The sequence below is a fragment of the Diadema antillarum genome, unplaced genomic scaffold (assembly GCF_040938485.1).
Source record: "Diadema antillarum isolate AM-2024a unplaced genomic scaffold, OU_Dant_1.0 scf00000126, whole genome shotgun sequence".
Lineage (NCBI taxonomy): Eukaryota > Metazoa > Echinodermata > Echinoidea > Diadematoida > Diadematidae > Diadema > Diadema antillarum.
Window position 1 is genome coordinate 563,645 of NW_027271015.1, and position 24,312 is coordinate 587,956.

A 24,312-nucleotide genomic window follows, 5' to 3' on the forward strand; every position below is an offset into this window, starting at 1 on the left:
GGTGACATCTTAATACATAAAAACTTTGTGTGTTTATGTATGCATGGTTTTGAAATGGAAGAGTGGTGACATTGTACAAGAAGATCGCACATAATGGTGTGTGTTTATGTAAAGTGTTGAAGAGATGACATTCTGATAGAAACTTCATGTTTTTGTGTTTTTTAAAAGCATATGCACGGGTGTGTGTGTATCATGTACATAGAATTAAACTGTTCAAAGTGGTGACATTGTTACATTAATCTATATCATACATAAAGTGGTGACATTGTAATACATTAATCTATATTATACATTAATCTTTATGTTTATGTGCTTATGTATGCATGGTCTTGAAATATTAAAGAGTGGTGACATTGTAAAAGGAGATTGCAAATAATGGTGTGTGGATGTGCATTATTAATATAATCTAAAACAGAGACTATAGATATTTGTGTGTTTATGTATGCATGGATTTGGCATACAAGAGTGGTGACATTGTACAAGAAGATTCCAACTTATGGTGTGTGTGTGTGTGTGTTTGTGTGTGAGTGTGTCTATAATATATAGAATTAAACTGTTAAAGTGGTGACATATTCATCTAAATGTGTTTATGCATGCATGGTTTTGAAATGTAAGAGTGGTGACATTGTACAAGGAGATTCCTGATAATGGTGTGTGTAGTGTAAAGTCACCCCTCTTTCCATTCAAAACCATGCATACAAAACAAGAATTTATAAATATAAAGCTTCTATGTATAAGAGAATCATCACATATTTAGAGTTAGCAAGAATACATAAGTATAAATACCACAAACACTCACCATCATTTCCAATCCCCACATTACCACTCTTACATTTCAAAACCATGCATTTGCTTAAAACACAAGTTCACCTTCATAGACATGTGGGTTGAGTGCATGGAGCAATATTAGTAGAACACATCAGTGAGAGTTTGAGGAGAAATGGACAACCCGTTCAAAAGTTATGAATTTTTGAAGTTTCTCCTCACTCAAGACTGGATGAGAAGACTACTTAGTATACAATGTAGCTTGTGATGTCGCATGAGTACAACGATATCAAGAAAGAATAAAGAAAATTCAACATATTTTCACTTTTCTCGCATACCAAAAGAACACTTGACTTCTCTTTTTCAGAAGGCAGGGGGAATAATACTACCCTTAACATATGTCAGTAACATGTCGAAGAAATGTGCACTTTATTCAAAAAGTGAAGTTTTGTGAATTTCTCTTTTTATTTTCTTTATATCGTTGTACACATATGACATCATACACTGTAGTAGTCTTCTCATCCAGCAGTGACTGTGCAGATACTGTAAAAATTCATAACTTTTGAACAGATTGTCCGATTTTCCGCAAACTTTCTCTTATGTGTTCTATTAATATTGTGGCATTCACTCAATCCACATACATATGAAGGTGAACTTGTCCTTTAAACACAAAAACATATGAAGTTTCTATCACAATGTCATCACTTTGACAATTTACATGTACGTACAAGATGTACACACACACACCATTTATACGCAATCTTCTTGTACAATGTCACCACTCTTACATTTCAAAACCATGCACACGTAAACACACAAAGTTTTTCTGTATTAAAATGTCACCACTTTAACAGTTTAAAGGTAGTTATACACACACCCAAACCATTATTTACATTTTCTTGAACAATGTCACCACTCTTTGTACATGTCAAAACATACAATGCATACATAAATGCACCTGTTAGACATAAATTTATAAAGTTACTTTGTAGTGTCATCACTTTAAGAGATGGAAGGCACATACCACAAACACACACAATTATTTCCAATCTGCATATCACCGCTCTGATAACATATTTCAAAACCATGTATTAAAGCTGGTATGAGGTTTTTGTGTACCTGGTATTAGAATGTCATAACTTTCACACTTTACAAGTATGTATACACACACAAACAATTATTTGAAATCTTCTTGTACAATGTCACCACTCTTCCATTTCAAAATCATGCATGTACATCTTTAACACACAAAGATTTTATGTATTAAGATGTCACCATTTTAACATAAATTGTACTCAAAATTTAAATGTGACACATGCGAATGAAAGCGTTTCTCACGATTCCGTTCCTTTTGTCTATAACTTGCATTTAATGCGATGATTGACTAACTAGCAGTGTTTCATACTCAATTTGTGTGCAAATTCTAAGTCTCTGTCACTGCTTTTTGTGCAAAAGTCATGCATTTACAGAAATGTACATTGTAGCTACAGGGCATTTGAAAGAAAAGCAATTATAGATTTGTCATAGAATTTACAATCAAAGCAAAGCTTGGTATTTTCTCGACAATTTGGCTCAGTTTGTATACACTTTAACAGAGATATATAAAGGTTTTATAGATTTGGAAAATAGATTGTTTTCTCAACATATGACCACATTGGTGTCTCAGAACAATGTGGCACACAGGGGGTTTCCACTGTGGCACATAAAGAGTTTATATATTTAGATACACACATACACACACACACACCATTAATTGCAATCTCCTTTTACAATGTCACCACTCTTACAATTCCAAACCACGCATACATAAACACACAAAGTTTTTATGTATCAAAATGTCGCCACTTTAACAGTTTAAAAGTATATATACACACAAACTCGCCATTATGAGTAATCTCTTTTGTACAATGTCACCACTTTTCAATTGTCAAAACCATGCATATATGAACACATAAACATAAAGATTAATGTATAATATAGATTAATGTATTACAATGTCACCACTTCAACAGTTTAATTCTATACGTACACGCACACACCATGCATATGCTTAAACACAAAAACATGAAGTTTCTATCAGAATGTCATCACGTCTACACTTTACATACAACAAACACACACCATTATATGCAATCTTCTTGCACATTGTCACCACTCTTCCATTTCAAAACCATGCATACATAAACACACAAAGTTTTTATGTATTAAGAGTTCACCACTTCAACAATTTAAAAGTATATGGTCAGTTTTACGGTAAAGGGTGTAACTTTCAATTTTTAGTCTTTTCGCCCACCCTGAACACATAGATTTATAGATCTCAAAGATTTTTTCCCATGTGTGTCACCTTATGAGTAGCCACGTTGGGTAGCATAGTCAGGTCCAGGTATTGATGCGTTTTGTTTTGACAGTCACATCGTAATGTACCCTAAAAATGACCATTTTGTTGCATTGAAATTTATGTGAAATTTTTGAAATGTTAATAATTTTCTACAGCAACTGCGGAGATCTAATTTTTTATGTTAAAAGCATAGTTGTATGGTCAATTGAAAAGACCAAATTAGTTTGGTTGGTAGCTGGCCCCATATTTTAGAATACTATGTCTTCAAATTTGAGGTTTCGGAGGTTTCATTTTCCGTTAACAATTGTGAGCAAACTTTGACGGACAGTAATGATCAGTGGATGTGTTTTGGTTACTTTCTTTTATGCTGAAAATATTAAGGTACAGCTAAACTTTAGACTTACATCAAAGTTTACTTGGTTCTAGGGCTATTTGAAATTTTGTGATGATTTTACTTCATCGAGAGAAATTTCCGTTAGCAGTTTTGAAGCCTCCGAAACAAAGTGTTTAGTCAAATAATATGAATACAGATGAGAGAAGAGACCCAATCTATATATGTCAAATGTAGGACATGGGGCCCTAACCTAATAAACCAAAAATAGTTAAGATCTGCCAAACTCTCTGAAAATAGGAGACAGTACACATTTTCCGTTAACATGTGAAGCCTCCGAAACACATTGAAGCCTCCGAAACAGCAGAAACATCTAATTTAACATTTCTGATAAATTCTTTGAGTGTCTGCCTCAAATTATGCCATGAAATCATCAACAGCCATGGGCAGACAACAAAAATAATTAAAACATTGTGATACTGCAATAATATTTTGAGCCAATACACTTTATAGAGAAAAAGTGGTTTCGGAGGCTTCAGAAGGATGTTAACACTGCATTTTCGTGATTTTCTCTGGACAAAAGTAAATTACATTCATTGTACACCCACCCAATGATCATTTATGACATATCTAAAAGATATTTTATCACATTCAGTTTTCTGGCTCCTTTGTTTACTCACCAATATAGATTTACTATCAATTTACCTATTTTTCTTTAACAGCGCAGACGTGTCATACATCAACTCACCTTTTCATTCAGTAATGAAATATTGGCAGATGAGGATGTTGCCCCACAAATATGTTTAAACAGTGTATATCAACCAAAAAAGACACAATTTACCCATCACTTTCTACATAACATGATGATTTTCATAAAAACATAAGGCATACCAAATGAATTTTCCAGACGTTTTGGAGGCTTCATTTCATGTTAACAGCATGTTAATGGAATGTTTTGATCCATTCTGAGTCTATTAAATAACTGTTTGGACTGAATGAGAATTGTTGGTTCATCAAACAAGGTTTACACAGTTGTTTAAATGTGTGAAAAGCATTTATTTTGTAGGTTTCCTTTTGAAACAACGGAATAGGCTAGATATTGTGAGAAATGAAAGTGACTTCCAGCTAGTGTGCATGCCTACATCATGCAACAGTAGTGCAACAAAGCAAATAGTTGTGGACACATCAATGTTCTTATTAAGTTGGATATCTCATTTTTACTCTTGAGAGAAGATGAAGTTTTGTGTACCATTTTTTATCACTCTTTCGACTGGTCAGGCTTAAAAAATGAAGACCAAATAATTACTTGATTATTTAGTATTAAATATACTTTTTTTCCTTCTTTTTTTTTTAACTGAACATTCTTCCTGGCCTGAAGATTCAAGGATTTTAATAGAGGGTTATTCAAAAGGGAAGCATACACAAAACTAAGAAATATATTACTTTTGAATAGGTTGTACCATTTATGCGTGATCAAAAGCAAACTTTCGACTCACTACCATCTGAGTGTAATAGTTTCAAAACACAATCTTCTACATGTCCATTTTAACATATTGACAAATCCATTCCATTGTTACTCACTTGGCATTTGTTTTTGCCATACTAAAATCTGACCTTTTTCAGCTTTCCATTTCCTAACAAGTTCTTTGGCTTTCATCTCCAATACTTATTTGGAGGAAAGTAACCAATAAATTTGTGATTGGATAGAAAATAGCTAATATCCTGCAGATTATCATTTCTGTGGTGTGACGTGCATCACAGGGTATTGTTTTGGAATTTTGACATTTGATTACTTCATTCAGACAGGTTTTCATATCAATCTGTACAATTATGTATTGTCAGATCTGATGTATGGTAGGTGCAACACAATCTTGATACTATACTCTATTTTCCATATTTTGTCATGCTGGCAGTAACCACTTGAGTATTTTTGAGTAAACAAAATATAACTTGTGTTACGAAACATCTCTTATCATACATGTGTGACAGCAGTGTGACACTCTATGACATGTTTGCGGATGTAGTTCTCGGTGCAGTATATGGACAGTAATGGTTGGGATAGGATTGTTTAAAATGACATAATATACCTCTACTTATAGACTGTTGCCATGGGGTACATGTAGTTTACATGGGTGGGTGACTGGAGAAGTTATGTTCATGAAGAACAATATTGAAATGATTGAAATCTTCATAGTCTGTTTAGTCCTGGCTTTTCTGGAAAAAAGTTACAACCCCCTAAGTGTATTTTGAAATTCAAAGGGTTAAAACTGTAGTCTGTGGGCTTATATTCTAAAACAATCTCAGATATTTAATCACATTTGCTCCTTTTTAATCTGCTTTTGCTAAAAGGTTGTCATTTTAGAAACAGTAAAAGTTCTGTTTGCAAGTTCTCAATGTTTTACTAGTGTTACCTTCAAAAACAGACCTCCTACCTGTCACAGGAGTCACACAAACTGGAATTTTATACAATAACTATAAAAAAGAAGCCTTTGAAGCGTAAAAAATAAGAGAAATGATATGAAACAGAGGTGACTTGTATACCACAGAAAAAGAAAGCAAAATTCTACCTATCATATAGGGAACTATACATTTGGTCAACATTTTTTAAATTCAAAATTCATACACAGTCATTGGTATACGATAGGGTATGTATCTTTTCAACAGGTAATTCAAAAAGATGAATGGGATCTTGACCATTTCAACTTTTATCTCCATGATAATATCACCCATATAATTATTTCAACTCCATTTTTTTCAGTTTGATGATAACCCTTACATGGAATGGCTAATCAGCATTTTAGATTGCTGTTCTATGACCATGATCATTGCAATTGATAGAGCTATACGTATGAGGATATTAGGCATGGTCCATATGCAAAAGAATGTTTAAAAGCCTTTACCCATTTTTATATTTTACAAGACTATGTTGTATTCTAACTGTCATGCCATCACATAGTCTATTTTCTATACATCCCATTCTCATCAACAGCTGAAATCGATTTCACATGTGATCTACAATTATGATGGGTGGTTGTACATCCCACAAACTGTCCTTATAAAATGCAAATAAAGCAAGCAAACATAATCTTTGCATTAAGTCTAGCTGCAGTTCAAACTCATTGAAAGTAACTCTTTTTGTATTATGGTGAAAAGTTTGACAAATGCATACAGCTGTACATGTGTGTAGCCTACTCATGTTCTGCACTGCCACAGTCATATACAATGTACATGTACACATGCAAATATACAACTGAGCTTAAAGATTTAAAATGATACTTTTCTTTGTCTCTTAACAAATGATGGAAAGTCTTTTTTCTGCATACATATTATACTATTTCACATGTTGCAACATTGTTAGTTATTTGGAAACAATCAGCTGCATTAATGTACTTCATATCACATTAAAATGGACCATTTTTTGCATGTTAACAGTTATGATGAAGCCTCCGAAACATGTGTTGCTGCTAACTTCAAGCCGCCAAAAAAAGATGTTCCTAATCAGTGTTACCTTTATTGCTACTGTTGCAGTTTCCTTTAGAATCATATTGCCACATGTACACGTAATGTCATAAATTCGAACTGAGAATCGCTCAAAGTGTACACAGATTGTTATTCACTTTTGGTGATAAGCACAATCAGGTTATGCAGTCATGACTTTCTCACTTTAAAAAATTGTAACTTCTAAAAGAATGCACCAACTGACTTAAAAATTCACATGCAGCATGCTAAGACATCAGTAATCACATGTGGTAAGACAATAGCTAATTTCTTCTCATTTACTGTTAATTATCAAAGATTAATTACCAAAAAGTCCCCCAAAACCCACGTATTGCGTTAAAAAAAAAAGCGTTTTACAACTTACGTAAAATCAAGATTTGAGGTCCATATTTTAAGTCTACCCCTATGTGTTTGGTATCAAATTAATTGATTTTTTCCTGGCATTGCTTGCATGCAATAAAAAAACAGTGGTTCTTTCAGCTGGAGAAAGTTATAAGGTCTGAAGTCCCATCCTGGTATGAGTGTAATGCTGGCTTATTTTTTGTGACATTGTGACCTTTTAAACCCATGCTGTACAGCTATACATGGAGAAACAAGCCGTTTTTCAGTATTTTCAGTGAGGTATATCCTAATTTGACTACTTAAAAGAATCTTTTCCCCTTATTGAATATCCTTGTTTTTTTAACCATGAATTGTACATATGTAGAAATCTATTGTGTGTATTGCGATACACGCCCATGTTATACTGCATGAAGGTCATATGATAAGGGTTCAGTGTTCATATTTCAATGCTTGTTCAATTTCTAAAGATATCATAAGCAAAAACATAGTATTTTGGCTTAATATGTCATTGTTTGAGTGTCACAGCTTGGATATCAACTCAAGTCATCATAAATCTCACATTCATTCTTCTATCTGTGTTTACAAATATGAGAATTGATCCAAACACTGTGCGCACATTCAAGGTCAAACTGTACAGATAATTTTTTGATGAAAAATATGATATCTTCCAAAGTACCAGCCCTAATTTCATAAAAATTTGTAATAATGGCCACTATATGTCTGTTACCTATTCCTGAAGTTTCGCCTCTTCACTCTTTGGCAAAAGTGAAATATGATAAAATATGTAAAAGTGGTTTTATTTGAATTCAAAATAATGCCTACAAAATTGATCATCCATTTTGAGAAGTGAAAACATATTTTGTGATATGTCATAGCTATGTGCTGGTGGTGAATGAAAGGGATATTTATCAGGAATATCTAACAGCAATATCAGATGAAAAAAAAACATTCTCCTTTTTTTTTAATGAATTTTTCCAATATATTAGTCATTTCAATGTAATTCGACACCCCTAATTTAAATGCTAATTTATGCGCAGTTAAATGCAAAATTTTGACTCTTTCTTTACATGAAATGAAAATTTGAACACTCAGCTACAACAAACAACAACAAAAAAAAAACATTTTCACCAAGTTTTTTTCATTTTTGCACTGTTACACATTTGCATATCCTGATTGTGCTATTGACCTTTTGTGGAAGCCAATTTCCTAATAATAATAAGTATGAAGAGTTGACATTATGTACTGCCATAAAATGTACATCTGTATACTGTTATTCACATTTTATTGATGCCCTGTTGTTATTCTAGCACTGGTGTTGTGATAGTTGCTTACTGTAGTTTTATTATTTTAAGTGAATACAGGACTAGAACTTTGTGTTAACAGTTTTGAAGCCTCCGAAACACACTACTTTGTTAACCGAAGCCTCCGAAACACAGAAATCTGAAAATTTCAACTTTGTTAAAAATAATTGAATTTCTTTGGGATTTGGATTGATAAATGTTTGTTACCAAGAGATAATTTGGGGCTATGTTTAGAGTGGCTCTTGCTTCTAGAACATTCTTTTAACTTAAAATAGTTTGTCAGGTACCATTTTTACCTTGGAATTTGAAGTTCACATCCAAATAATTGCAAGAGTGAATATCTGTTGGGGGAAAAGTGTTTTGATATTTCAAATATATGTTCACAGCAAATGAAAAGTTGCATTACATCCACCATTTATTTTCATTTGGTTGCTGTGGGTGACCAAAACATTCATGTTGTTTTTACCTAAATTTATCTCAAATTCCATAATAGTCACTTCATTTTTCATATTTAGCCTAAGAATTAAGCTCTGGAATGACAAAATATTGAAAATATAGACATTCCTTTATAAAAAAAAAGGCAAAGATAAGAATGGAAACACAACTTTAATTTTTGACCCTTGCCACATTAAAGTTACACCCTTTACTGTAAAACTGACCATGAAATATGCTTAAACAAAAAACAAAAACAAACATATATTATGAAGTTTCTACGTATCAGAATGTCATCACTTTAACACTTTCCATGTCAACACACAGTATTGTATACCTGTATGTATAGTATGTGTACGTATACATAGGCCTATTGTCTCTTGGTTTAGTGTCTTATTATTTTCTGTGATACTGTTGCAACGTGACACAATATGTACTCTATTCTATAGCGCCTTGAGTATCTTTTTTAGGTAGATATGAGCACTTTATAAGAGTCTCACTATTATCATTATTATACACACACACACTCTATGCAATCTTCTTGTACAATGTTACCACTAAAACCATGCACACATTAACACACAAAGTGTATGAAGATGTCACCACTTTAACAGTTTAAAAGTATCACACACACACCATTATCTGCAATCTTCTTGTACAATGTCATGACTCTTACATTTCAAAACCATATACATAAACACACTTAAACAAAAAGTTTCTATGTACAGTTCAACCTCGATTATCCGGCCATGTCGGGACCGGCGCTCATCCGGATAAGCGAATTGGCTGGATATGGGAGACACAGTGTTAATGTAGCTGCCATCCAAGCTGCTGTCCCAGTGCACTGGCAGCTAGGCAGGTAGGCAGGTAGTGTACCCCACAACGTTGGTGTAATCTATGCTAGCCAGCACAAAATTGTATCGTTAACGTCTTCACAAAAATAAAGTATGTTATATCTTTATGTGAAAATCACACATGTTTTACCTCATTAGATATTGAGAAACCTATCATTCTTATCTTATGCAATTAGTGAAATAGATCCATGAAAAGATGTTAAAGTCACTGTTTCTTCTCAATTTTTGGATGAAAAAAGAAAGTCCTTCACTGCCTGAACACGCGGGATAATAAGAGTTTTCCGAATATAAGGAGGCCGGATAATCAAGGTCGAACTGTATTAGAATGTCATCACTTTAATAGCATAAAATATACCAACATCCACACCATGATTTGCAATCTTCTTGTATAATGTCACCACTCTTACATTTCAAAACCATGCATACATCAATGCACAAAAAAATTATAAAGTTTCTATGAATTAGAATGCCATTACTTTAGGTGTTAGCATATTTTACCACAAACACACTAGATTATTTCCAATCTACCTATCACCACTCTAATATTTCAAAACCATGCATATGCTTCAACACACGAACATATGACATTTCTATGAATTAGAATGTCATCACTTTAACACTGTATATATATTACACACGGGTATACACACCATTATTTCCAATCTTCTTGTACAATGTCACCTCTCTTTAGTACATTTCAAAACCATGCATACAAAAATGCACAAATATTTATAAACTTTCTTTGTATTGTCATCACTTTAAGGGATAGAAAGTATCCATACACCACAAACACAGACCATTATTTGAAATCTTCTTGTACAATGTCATCACTCTTCCATTTCAAAACCATGCATACATAAACACACAAAGTTTTTATGTATCAAGATGTCACCACTTTAACAGTTTAAAAGTATTTACCCCGCATACACACACACACCATTATCTGCAATCTATTTGTACAATGTCACCACTCTTACATTTCAAAACCATGCATACATAAACACACAAAGTTTTTACGTATCAAAATGTCACCATTTTAACCGTTTAAAAGTACATACCGGTACACATTTATACACACACCATTATTAGGGTACAATGTACAGGTAAAGGTACAATTATAAGGGTACAATGTACAATGTCACTACTCGTGATATTTCAAAACCATGCAAACCATGCATACATAAACACACACAGTTTTTATGAATTAAAATGTTACCACTTAAAGGGATTGCACAGTTTTGATTGAGACATAATTTTTAGGTTTCTGAATTTTTTTGGTGAGATAATGAGAAACCTCTTATGAAATATGAAAGAGCATGTAATTCTATGAGGAATTCAATGTTTATTTGATGAAAATTGGTTTTGAAATGGCTGAGATATCAAAAAAAAAAGTGATTCCGATAAAATGTGTGACCCACACTTTATTACGATCGCATTGTTTTACTTTGTTTTTGGATGTTTCATTCATTCCAAACCCGATTTTCATCAAATAAACTTTGAATTCAAGGGTATGCTTTGTACTATATCCTTTAAGTGTTTTCTTGGTATCTCGTATTGAAAGTTAAGAGCCCAAATCTCATCTCCACCAATACTGTACGATCCCTTTAACAGTTTAAAAGTATATATACACACAAACTCACCATTATTAGTAATCTCCTTGTGCAATGTCACCACTCTTACATATCAAAACCATGCATACATGAACACATAAACATACAGATTAATGTAAAGATTAATGTATTACAATGTCACCACTTAAACAGTTTAATTCTATACATACACACACATACACACCATGCATATGCTTAAACACAAAACATGAAGTTTCTATGAGAATGTCATCACTTCAACACTTGTATGTACAAACACAGACCATTATATGCAATCTTCTTGTGTCACTACTCTTCCATTTCAAAACCATGCATACATAAACACACAAAGTTATTGTGTATCAAGCTGTCACCACTTTAACAAATTGTATTATCAATACTGCACATACAATACACACCGTTATATGCAATCTCCTTTCACAATGTTACCACTCTTACATTTCAAAACCATGCATACATAAACACACAGTTTTTATGTATAAAAATGTCACCACTTTAACAGTTTAAAAGTATACAAACTGTACATGTACACATACACACACCATTATTAGGAATCTCCTTGTACAATGTCAATACTCTGATATGGTCAGTTTCACAGTAAAGGGTGCAACTTTGATGTGGCAAGGGTAAAAAAAATAAAGTTATGTTTCCATATTTATCTTTGCCTTTATTTTATATAGGAATGTCTACATTTTCAACATTTTTTAATTCCAGAGCTTAATTCTTAGGCTAAATGTGAAACATTAAGTGACTAATATGGAATTTTAGATAAATTTAGGTAAAAACAACATGAATGTTTTGGTCACCCACAGCAACCAAATGAAGATTAATGGTAGGTGCAATGCAATCTTTCATTTGCTGTGAACATATCTTTGAAATATCAAAACACTTTTTTCCCCCGACAGATATTCGCTCTTGCAATTATTTAGATGTGAACTTCAAATTCCAAGGTAAAAATGCCACCTGACAAACTATTTTTAAGTTAAAAGAATGTTCTAGAAGCAAGAGCCACTCTAAACATAGCCTCAAATAATCTCTTGGTAACAAACATTTATCAATCCAAATCCCAAAGAAATTCGATTATTTTTAACAAAGTTGAAATTTTCAGACTTGTGTGTTTTGTAGGCTTCAGTTAACAAACTAGTGTGTTTCGGAGGATTCAAAACTGTTAACACAAAGTTTTAGTCCTGTATTCACTTACAATAAGAAAACTACAGTAAAGCAACTATAACAACATGCTAGAATAACAACAGGGCATCAATAAAATGTAAATAACAGTATACAGATGTACATCTTATGGCAGTGCATAATGTTTACTCTTCATACCTATTATTATTATGAAATTGGCTTCCCCAAAAGTGAATAACAAACTGTGCACACTTTGAGTGATGCTCACTTTGAATTTATGACATTACATATATGGCAATATGATTCTAAAGGAAACTACAACAGTAGCGATAAAGGTACACTGATTAGGAACACCTTTTTTGGTGGCTTAAAGTTAGCAGCAACACATGTTTCGGAGGCCTATCGTAAGTGTTAACATGCAAAAAATGTCCATTTTAATGTGATAATAAGTACATTAGTGCAACTGATTGTTTCCAATTAACTAACAATGTAACATGTAAAATAGTATGTATTTGTATGCAGAAAAAAATTCCAACATAAATTATGTTAAGAGACAAAGAAAAATATGGTTTTCAAATCTTTATGCTCAGTTGTATATTTGCATGTATATCCATGACTTTGGGAATGCAGAAGATGAGTAGGCTACACACATGTATATCTGTATGCATTTGTCAAACTTTTCACCATAATGCAGAAAGAATACCTTTCAATGAGTTCGAACTGCAGCTAGACTTAATGCAAAGATAATGTGTGCTGGCTTTATTTGTATTTATTAAGGACAGTTTGTGGGATGTTATATTGACAAACATGTAAATCACCCATCACAATTGTAGAGTATGTGAAATCAATTTCAGCTGTTGATGAGAATGGGATAGAAAATAGACTATGTGATGGCATGATGGTTAGATTACAACATAAAATATAAAAAGGGGAAAAAAGGCTTTTAAACATTCTTTTGCACATGGACTATGCCTGATATCCTCATAGCTATCAAATGCAATGATCATGGTCACAGAACAGCAATCACTGATCAGCCATTCCATGTAAGGGTCATCATCAAACTGAAAAAATGGAGTTGATGGATGATATTATCATGGAGATAGAAATTAAAATGGTCAAGATCCCATTCACCTTTTTGAAACGCCTGTTGAAAAGATATATGCATTTTTTTCATGTAAGAGTGGTGATGTGCAGATTGGAAATACTGGTGTGTGTTTGTGGTTTGCTAACTCTAAAAGTGATGGTATTCTAATACATATTAGAAACTTTACAAATGTTTGTTTTAAATGCATGGTTTTGAAAGGAAAAAGTGGTCACTATATATGATTGCAAATGATGGCATGTTTTTGTATTGTATAACTTTCTAACTCCTAAAGTGATTGCATAATACACAGAAACTTTACAAATGTCTGTGTGTAGACATGATTTTGATATATAAGAGTGGTGACATTGTATCTAAGAAGATTGCAAATAATGGTGTGGGTGTGTAGATACAATACTTTTAAATTCTTATGAAGTTGTGACATTGTAATACTTAGAAACTCTATAAATGTTTGTGTGCTTATGTGTGCATGGTTTAGAAATTAAGAGTGGTGACATTGTACAAGAAGATTGCAAATAATGGTGTGTGTGTAGACATGTAAAGTGTTAAATTGATGACATTGTAATACTATAAAAACTTCAAATGTTTTGTGTTCAAGCATATGCATGGTGTGTGTGTATGTATACATTTAAACTGTTAAAGTGGTGACATTTTACATAAAAACTTTGTGTGTTTATGCGTGGTATTGAAATGTAAGAGTGGTGACATTGTAAAAGGAGATTGGAATCAATAGTGTGTGTGTATTTATATGTTAATGATACAATCTGTTAATAATCTAGTGTATAAATATAAATATATTATAGGAAATAATCTAGTGTGTGTTTGTGGTATAGCTGCTAACTCCTAAAGTAATGGCATTCTAATACATAGAAACTTTATAAATTTTTGTGCATTGATGTTTGCATGGTTTTGAAATGTAAGAGTGGTGACATTATACATGAAGATTGCAAATCATGGTGTGGATTTGTGTATATTTTACGCTATTAAAGTGATGACATTCTAATACAGTTCGACCTGGATTATCCGGCTTCCTTTTATTGGGAAAACTCTATTATCGGGACGCCTTCAGCCAATTCGCTTATCCGGATGAGCGCTGGTCCCGACATGGCCGGATAATCGAGGTCGAACTGTAAATACATGTAGAAACTTTTTGTTTGTGTGTTTATGTATGTGGTTTTGAAATGTAAGAGTCATGACCTTGTACAAGAAGATTGCAGATAATGGTGAGTGTGTGTATATATACTTTTAAACTGTTAAAGTGGTGACATCTTAACATATAAAAAAAACTTTGTGTGTTTATGTGTGCATGGTTTTAGTGGTAACATTGTACATGTACAAGAAGATTGCATATGGCCTTTTTTACGATCAGTGGTGTAACTTTTGTACTCAGAGGGTCAAAATTTCAAACAAAATATTTTTTCATTATTCTGTTTGATTCCTGTTTGAAAGTATTCAAATTTTTGAAAAAATAACATTTCAGACCTTAAAGCTGAAGAGTTATTGGTGTAATTTAAGGAAAACCCTGGCACCTGAAGTAAATTTAAGCAAAATTTTGTTTTCATGAATTGCACCATAATGACAAAACTCTGTAGTCAAACTTCACCATGCAAAGTTTATATGGTTAACAACAATATATAGTTTGTGAATCAAAACTATTTGGGGGTTGAATATAAAGTGATTTTTAAAAAAATACATGAGATTTATAAATTTTTGGTAAAAATACCAATTGACATGCAATTTTTAAGATTTTAACTATTTATTGGAGGGCAAGCCAGGTCAAACTCTATACTATAACAAGTCTTTAAGAAGGGCTACCTTCCTATGTAGGTTAAATGAAATTCCAATCATTTCTTTAAATCTTGGATTTTTCACTCATGGATGTTTCGGAGGTGACAGTTAACATAATAGAATGTTTCGGAGGTGACATTAATATTAACACTCAGTTTTTTTGAGAATAAGTGACAATAACACAAAACTTCTTCTTTTTATCAATGTTTTTAATAATTATAACTCAAGAACAAGAAATTAACTCCTGTTTCAAGCAGATAGACCACACAGAACAAGTGTTTTTTTACACTTCATTAATTAGCATGGGTACCGGTAGTTTGCCTTCCATTTGGACGAAGGTTTTAAGCTAAATATTGTAATCTGAAGAAACATGGCATTCCATTTTCTACCTTAAATTGAGATGAGGGTGTGAGATCATTTTAGTAATGTTTCTTTGCTCTCAGAACGTTTTATTCCACAACATCAGGGAAGAATCACTTCGTTTCGGAGGTGACATTCAATGTTAACATTGTGTTGAAATATTCATTTACAGTAAGAATATGACGGACATAAGCTAGATATTGTAACCTGAAGAAACATGGCATTCCATTTTCTACCTTAAATTGAAATGAGGGTGTAAGATCATTTTAGTAATGTTTCTTTGCTCTCAGAACATTTTATTCCACAACACCAGGGAAGAATAACTTTGTTTCGGAGGTGACATTCAATGTTAACATTGTGTTCAAGTATTCATATAGTGTATGTCCCCCCCCCCCCCCCCCCCAAATTTACAATTAGACTTTGGCATTGATAGCACCCAGCATGATTAAATCAGCTAAAATCTACTTTGTGGTCTTAAATTATAACATCTTAGCTCTATTTTGCAGAAAGCCCCAGTCAATTTGGTTAAGTGGTCTCAAAGAAATGTGGATTGTTATAAAGGATGTCAGGAGTCTGATTCTTCCAAGTTTAGCCCTTGGATGCTCTTGGAACTGCATATTAATGTGTAAACACAATATACAGAACTTGGAGGGAAGGGATTCCTGACATGCTCTACAAAAATTATCATTTCTCTTTGACCTCTGAAGCAAATTGAATGGGGTTTTCTGTAAGGTGTGGGCAATGAGTTATATTTTCAATCCCTAGAATTGTATTTTAGATTGATTCACCATCTTTAAAGTTATCGTTGTGGAGGGTACCATTGTAATTTTTTGGTGGGGACATAGGTTATGAATGCCAACAGCAAAATTCTTATTTGACTTGTATTATGTTTTTGTTTGCACATAGTATTATAAATAGATTAATTCAAGGATGTTCATGAATTCTTCATCATTCTTGATAGCCACCATACAAATGTTATAATACTGGTGAAAGGTGTTTGGGACATCTGGGATAAATTTTCTATAATACCAGATGCATTTAAACTATTGACATTACTAAAATGTATTTTATGTATCTTTCTGAATTGCTTGAAAATTACCAGCAAATCATATATATTAGTCACTTTTGAGAGTAAAAAGTATAAGATAAGAAAAAATCATTTTATTGTTTTGGAGGTGACACAACACAGAGACAACCCAACTTCTCAGGTGTTAACTAATATATTGTGAACATTCATGTCTTTCCTCATGGATTTAATTTTCAAATATAAGCTCTTTCTTTCAGTTCTTACTTGTTATTTTGTTTAGTTAAATTCTCTTTCATGATAGTGGATACCAGCTCATATTTTGTTTTAGATTGTATTCATACTAATCTTTAGCAAGTTTTTACAGTTTGGTTAAGACAACAGTTTGTGTTTCCCAGCTGAAGAGAGCAGCATAATGCTTTTGTGTGAACTTATGGGGAATTTTTATTTTTTTTTTTTTGTTAAGTAATTTTACCCATCAACTTCTCAGAAGGTCCCGGACACAAACTGGTCTCAAATAACCCTATAAGGGACTGAAAAAGGACAAGTTCACCTCAATAGACACGAGGGTTGAGTAAATACAGCAATATTAGTAAAACACATCAGTGAGAGTTTGAGGAAAATAAGGCAATCTGTTCCAGAGTTATGAATTTTTGAAGTTTCTGCTCAGTCAAAGCTGAATGAGAAGACTTCTATAGCTTGTGATGTCACACATGTACAAGAATATAGAGAAAGTATATATCAAGAAAATTCAACATATTTTCACTTTTCTTGCATAACAAAAGAACACTTGACTTCTCTCTTTTGGAAGGCAGGGTGAATAATATTGCCCTAACATACATCAGCAACAAGTTGAAGAAATGTGCACTTTTTTCAAAAAGTAAAGTTTTGTGAAATTCACTTATATTTTCTTTATATCGTTGTATGCATGTGACATCATACACTGTCGTAGTCGTCTCATCCAGCAGTGATTGCATAGATACTTAAAAAAAAAAAACCATAACTTTTGAATGGATTGTCCAATTTCCCAAACTTTCAATGATGTGTTCTACTAATGTTGTTGCATTCACTCAATCCACATGTATATGAAGGTGGACTTGTCCTTTAAGAAACCATTTTCTTTTCCTTGAAATTCCAGTACTTAAAGCCAAATTCTAAGATGAAACATAATAACAAAACAAGGTAAACACGTCATCAAAATCATATTGAGATAGAACTACAAATCTTTTTTTTTTTTTTTTGATCTTTCCCTTTCCAGTCCTGGGGACTTGTTCCTCTGTTCACTTTAGTTGTCAGATAATTTCAATAATCTTAAAAAAATACAATGTCATAAACAGTTGGTTCAACTTGGAAAATGTAATAATTATTGTCATATTAAAAAAAAAAAATCACATAATTTTGTTTATGATTACCACGTTGTACATGGAAAAACAACAACTAAGAATTCAAGAACATGTTGTGCACCAGCTATAGGCATGTGGCCTTTTTGTGGAGTTTGATTATACATTTATGATTTTTGTAAGATTGTGGACTAGGGCATGCATGAACTGCCACATGTATCACTTTGGTATCAAGGGAATTCTGGTGAGCTAGGTATATCTACAAAAGTCACTTCTATTGTGATGATTTTGTAAATATTAAATGTATTTGAAAATGTTAATAGATAGTGAAAAGGAACTGAAGTCTTGCCTTTCACTATCACATAACAATATGGTGTTAACAAACACTGTCACCTCCGAAACACAAAAAAAGCAACCTACATGGAAAGCTGTGATTGGTAAATCTTCACAACTAAATTGCTTAAATTGGAAATCAAGCTTCTAAGATGAAAGCATCTATATGTTTACTTAACTAAAGCAGGAGAAATGATCTTGATTACAATATCATATATACAACAGATGGGTGTATTTTGTGCATTCTCTTTGTTAAAAAAGTGAAAAAATGTAAATTTGGCCTAAAACGTACAATATAGTAATAAATATAAGAGTGAGAGTGTGTTAGTTGATTTCTCCACTTTGAGACTTATGTTACTAAAATAAATGAAACCATTGGTGTACATGATATGGTTTCTCTTCAATAGAAATGAGCAAAAACTCTTGTTAACAGTGTTTTGTCACCTCCGAAACAGTAATTCTTAGTTTTTATTAGATCTTTTATTAATCTCTAGAAAATTCTCACTTCCTGTTGCCAAATTGCTATTTTCATCCAAAAGAGATTCCTGTCAATTGGACAAAATCAAACAAAATTGCTTTGTCTTCGAGAAATTATCAAATATAATACGCTTGTTGTTTCGGAGGTGACGATTGTTTCGGAGGTGACAAGTGTTAACGGAAAATTGTAAATTGCTCCGAAATGAAAACAACAGGCTATATTTCTACTACCTTCCTTCAGAGATAATGTGAGGGGATATGTTACATTTTTGTAAATGTAATGTATAACTGATGTCAAGAATAAAAAAATCAAATACATAAATCTGTTGTCTCGGAGGTGACAGAAAAGTTAACGGAAAAGTTGCATAAATTTATAAACACTCACCAAAAAATAATAAGCTATTTGAATCAAATAATCTTTGGATCGAAGTTTAGTCAGATTGATTACAATTTTGTTTTGATGAAAATTAGCAAAGTTGAATTTTATAATTGTGAGCAAGAGCTAACTCAAAAGAGGGGTTAATTGTTAACGGAAAATGTCACCTCCGAAACATAAAGTTTGGACAATTTCAGTCTTTAAAGAAGACAAAGCAGAACCTGGTAAACATAATAGTTCTTAATGTTGGATACCTGTCTATCACCACAACAACAAAAATAATGAAAAGGAATAAACAATTTAATATGCTAGGTCTGACAAAAAAACCATGTCAGAGTGCATACACCAAAAGTGTTGGATTTCAAGCATGTAAGTGCATGCCACATCTGAAAGAAAAAGAGAGGAAAGTTCATTAAGGTACCCAAGGTAGACACTGTGGGTGGTAAGTTTATGAAAAAAAATAATGCATATCTGTCAGTGTATAAGAAAGTTATATACCATTTAGTGCCAAAATCGTGTTTTACACCACTGATTGTAAAAATGGCCATATAATAATGATGTGTGTGTGTATATAAATGTAAAATGTTAAAGTGATGACATTCTGATACGTAGAAACTTCATATGTGTGTTTTTTTTTTGTCTTAGCATATAATTATGCATTAAGAGTGGTGACATACAGATTGGAAATGCAGTAATGATGTGTGTTTGGGGTTTGCTAACTCTAAAAGTGATGATATTCTAATATATACATTACAAAAAGTGTGGTGACATCCTCCATAGGAAACAAGCATTTTTGAATGCAACTTTGTGTGTTTATGATGGTTTCGAAATATAAGAGTGGTGACATTGTACAAGAAGATTACAAACTGGAAAGCACTCTGAGAGTGCAGACCTCCGCCAAGCAGCTACTAGTTATTATACTCCCATGGTAGATTATTAAAATGATTTTCTTTCTATGTTAAGGAAATATCTTTACAAGACCTACTGATTCCTTGGTTTTGATTTGAGTATTTTCTGCTTCATTTATGTTGTAGAGTAGTTGCATGTAGATGTCTGACTTCTCGAGTAGGGCTGCTTGCAATGTATTTTAACAAAATTTTCTGTGAAATACTTTCTCTTGCTGAATTTTGGGGGTTTTCCATCAATTTTTTTCAGGTTTGTCTGCTTGCCTACATTATGCTTGTTCATCTGTTTGTCCATTCAAAACTAGTGAATGTCCTAACTTCTGCACCATTTTAAGGAATCAACTTTAAACTGCTGAACTTTAAAGTATTGAATTGAAAAAATTGGCTGTGACACCACCGCCCCCATTCAAATATTTTGTCGGCAAATTTTCAATTTTGATAAGCTATCAGCAAAGCTCAAAAAGTTGATGATTTTTTTTTTTTTTTGGGGGGGGTGGTTGTCACAAAAATTGTTATGTTTCTTCATTTGATGTCTTGAAATTTGGTCTAATAACACCCCCCCCCCCCCCTTCAAAATGGTCTAGTGATGCCCCCGGCATGCATGAATGTAGGACGATGAACTTACTCTGAGTTGGAAAGGACTGTGACTCCTTTTCTTTTTCTACATGTATTTTAGCATTTTTGCCAAAAAAGGAGTAGTAATTACTATCATGTTGGTCTTACTAAAAGTGCAGCTTTGTAGTGACGAAGCAACAATAAAAATGTGGAATTTTCTTAACGCTTGTCATCACAATAAGTCTGAAGAGGCCAATTACTTTGAACTAAACAATAAAAGTTCAGCAGTTGATCATGAATTGAACAGATGCTTAATGGCTGCACTAATTATCTTTGGGATGGTATTCTGTACTAGTTCTACTTAGCTACACTAACAGAAAAGAGTAAGTAATCAGCATTTTAAAAGGGGCGAGGAGTGACAGCATTTTAAAGATGTTGTGTTCTCTCCTTTTCTTGCTGTATCTAGCACATCTAACTGTTGGATTCAGCTAGATAAAAGGGTGAATGCAACCTGTAAAAATGCTGTCACTCCTCGCCACTTTTGATGTTGATTTACTCTTTTCTTTTTAAGAGTGTATCATGTGGGTAGGCATATACCAATCCTTGACATCAGACTTAATCATAAAATGGCTGTTGTTAATTAATGATTTCTGAATGCTATAAAAGCATCAATATCCTTTAAAGGGACTGTACAGTACTGGTTGAAGTAAGGATTCATGTTTTGAACATTCCTTGAAGTGAGATAATGAAAAGCCTCTTATGAAATATGAAAGAGCATGTAATTTTAAGAAGGATTCAACGTTTATTTGATTAAAATTGGTTTTCAAATGGCTGAGATATCCAAGAAAGTGCTAATAATAAAAGGCGACATGCCCCAACTTTATTAGTATCTCTTTGTTTCACCTTGTTTTTGGATATCTCAGCCATTTCAAAACCGATTTTCATCGAATAAACTTTTGATACCCCTTAGAACTGCATGCTCTTTCACATGTCATAGAGTGGTTTCTGAATATCTCTCAAAACGTTAAATGCTAAATCTTCACCTCGACCAGAACTGTACATACCCTTTAAACATTGAACTGAATCCCAAAATCCTTACTGTTAATGACAACATATATCCTAGCATAATCCCTTTCATCTTCCACTATCGACACCCCACGGCTAAAGAAAATGAAGCGGATCAAGTGGTTAGATAGTCATCCTTCTATTCCTCCTCAACCCACTCCTGCTATCTTCCTTTCTTCTTTGCTGTCGGTGTCTTTGCTGTCCTCATCATCCTCATCCTTTTCTTCCCTTAACACTTCACTTCCTCCTTCTTCTCCTTGTTCTCCTTCTGCTTCTGCTTCTCATACTCTTACTTCTTCTCCTGCCCCTCATATGCCATATCCTTCTTCTGCTTCTCCTCTTCCTGCCTACTCTTCAATAAGGGATTTTCATTTCACTGTCCCTAACTGTAATCCCCTTTGTTCCTACTTGACACTTGTTTCTGTTGTGGTTTTGCCTGTGTTTCTGATTTGTCTTCTTATTATTGTTGTCACATCATATTAGCAAGTTGTTTCACTTTTTCATTTTGACATTCTCCGTGTCTGGATGCAGAGTCTTCGGTGGCTCCAGTGAGAAGTACAAAGAGAAAACACCCACCTAAGACAAGGAATCGGAATATCAGGAAATGGCAGCAGTGGTGTCCAGGTGAAAAAGCAGCAGTACAACGTCACTTCCGTCAACTTATTTTGACCAACACTCTTCCTGGTCAATCACAAATTGAGCAGTGCCTAAAAGAGGAGCCCATCTTGCATGAAAGAACCTGGCATAATATCAAAGATTACATTCTCAACAGTTTCAAGCAAAACATAGCCTGCAGGTAAAAAAAAAAACCTGTAGACTTCTCTTTAAACATCTACAATGAAAGACTTGCACACAACATTGTTTATATCATCAAGCAGTATGCATTAAGTGCTTGTTTTTTTTTATATTCTTTGAGTGTTTATTAGTTAAGTGATAGAAAAGTCTTTTTTTTAATAGTATTTTCTATACACATTTGGAATTTAACACAAAAATTTCCTGTTCAGCAATGATCTTATGGTATGCAATAGACAGAGAGAGGGACAAATCAAGAACCAAAGTGTAATAAAGAATTGTTTCATAATCTTTGTTTAGAGCTTAGTGTCAATCATGTTTTTGATTCAGGCTAGGATGGGTGTCAGATATGTCAGAAAGTGTAGGACACTTATTTTCGTAAAATCAAAGACCAAAACAATAAAAGCTAACTTTCTCATACTCTTTGTTTAAAGTGCATAATTGTGCTGGCGAACCCAATGCAGTTGTTGCAGATGTTAATGTTTTCATACCATAGTAGGATGGTTATTGGATATCATTCTGTTCTGTAAAAATGTTAATAGTTCAATAGTTTCCAATCAGGCATTTCATTGTTGCTTATGAAATTTTGGCAAACAAAATGTGCCCCCCCCCCCCCCATCTTGGTGTTGGTGTAAAGAGTTACCCACCTTCTGATTGGTGCATTCCTATTCGTATTCATGAAAATTAACAAAGAGTGTAGTGTTACTGGATCTTTAAATTGACTTTCTATATAACAGCAACAAATGATTGAAAATAAGGCTGAATATTTTAGCATTATATCAAATCGAATAAGTTGTAGTCGGCATCTAAGTAACACAAACTTTAAATGACAGAGATATGGTAAGTTCAACCCATAGGATCGAATTATCAAAGGAGGTTTAAACCTGGACCTGGTTTAAACCAGGGAGGTGTTAGAAAAGGAGAGACAACTCTTCGTAATTCATGCAAACACATGTTTTGGTTCAAAGCGTTAAATGGGATGTCTGGCATTCCACTATACGCTTTGAAGTCATGCGCTGCACTGCTCTAGTTGCATGGCAAAGTTCGGAGACAAAGAACGCATTTCACCTTTTGTTGAATTACAAGCTTTATTTCCCCGTAAAATTTTAAATGAAATAACTCGAATTGATTAAGAGTAGTTTAGGAAAGAATTCAATATTATAAACATGTATTTCTAGTTTCTTCCTAATGCGCAAATTGAAATTGAAAAAGGCCATCTTAAAAACCTCATATTTTTGATGCGCACATTTCCGCATGTTAGCTTTCTATCCTTATATCTGGGATATTTTGATTTTTCAAATAAAGTACTCCGCTAAAGCGTGCACCAGCGTGCTTTTAAACTATTTGCTGTTAAATTGTCAGTTTTACGCTGCACTTTGATTCGCTGCTCCAATTCAAGGTACACAAGTTCATTGTTGCCATCACATTGAAAGAGAGAGAGCAAAATGCAGTAAGGGCAAGTATTTCTAGAAGTGAGAGCGCTAGTCCCAATTTTTGATGCTCTCTTTTGTCAAAGCACCTGATTTCCACCTGTAGTTAAGCGCGTAACTTCTCAGCGGTGCCGCGCATGGCTTCAAAGGAGAGCAGGAGTTGTCT

At 33.3% G+C, this 24,312-nt stretch overlaps 1 long non-coding RNA gene across 1 annotated transcript in view; it reads left to right on the forward strand.

The window, feature by feature from the left end:
- The window catches only part of LOC139720287 (uncharacterized), a 35,174-nt gene extending 11,318 nt beyond the window's left edge, over positions 1 to 23,856 (forward strand). The window contains exon 3 of the long non-coding RNA XR_011710160.1: positions 22,456 to 23,856. This is a non-coding gene — a long non-coding RNA (uncharacterized lncRNA). The remainder of the gene's footprint in view (positions 1 to 22,455) is intronic.
- Positions 23,857 to 24,312: the final 456 nt, after the last annotated feature.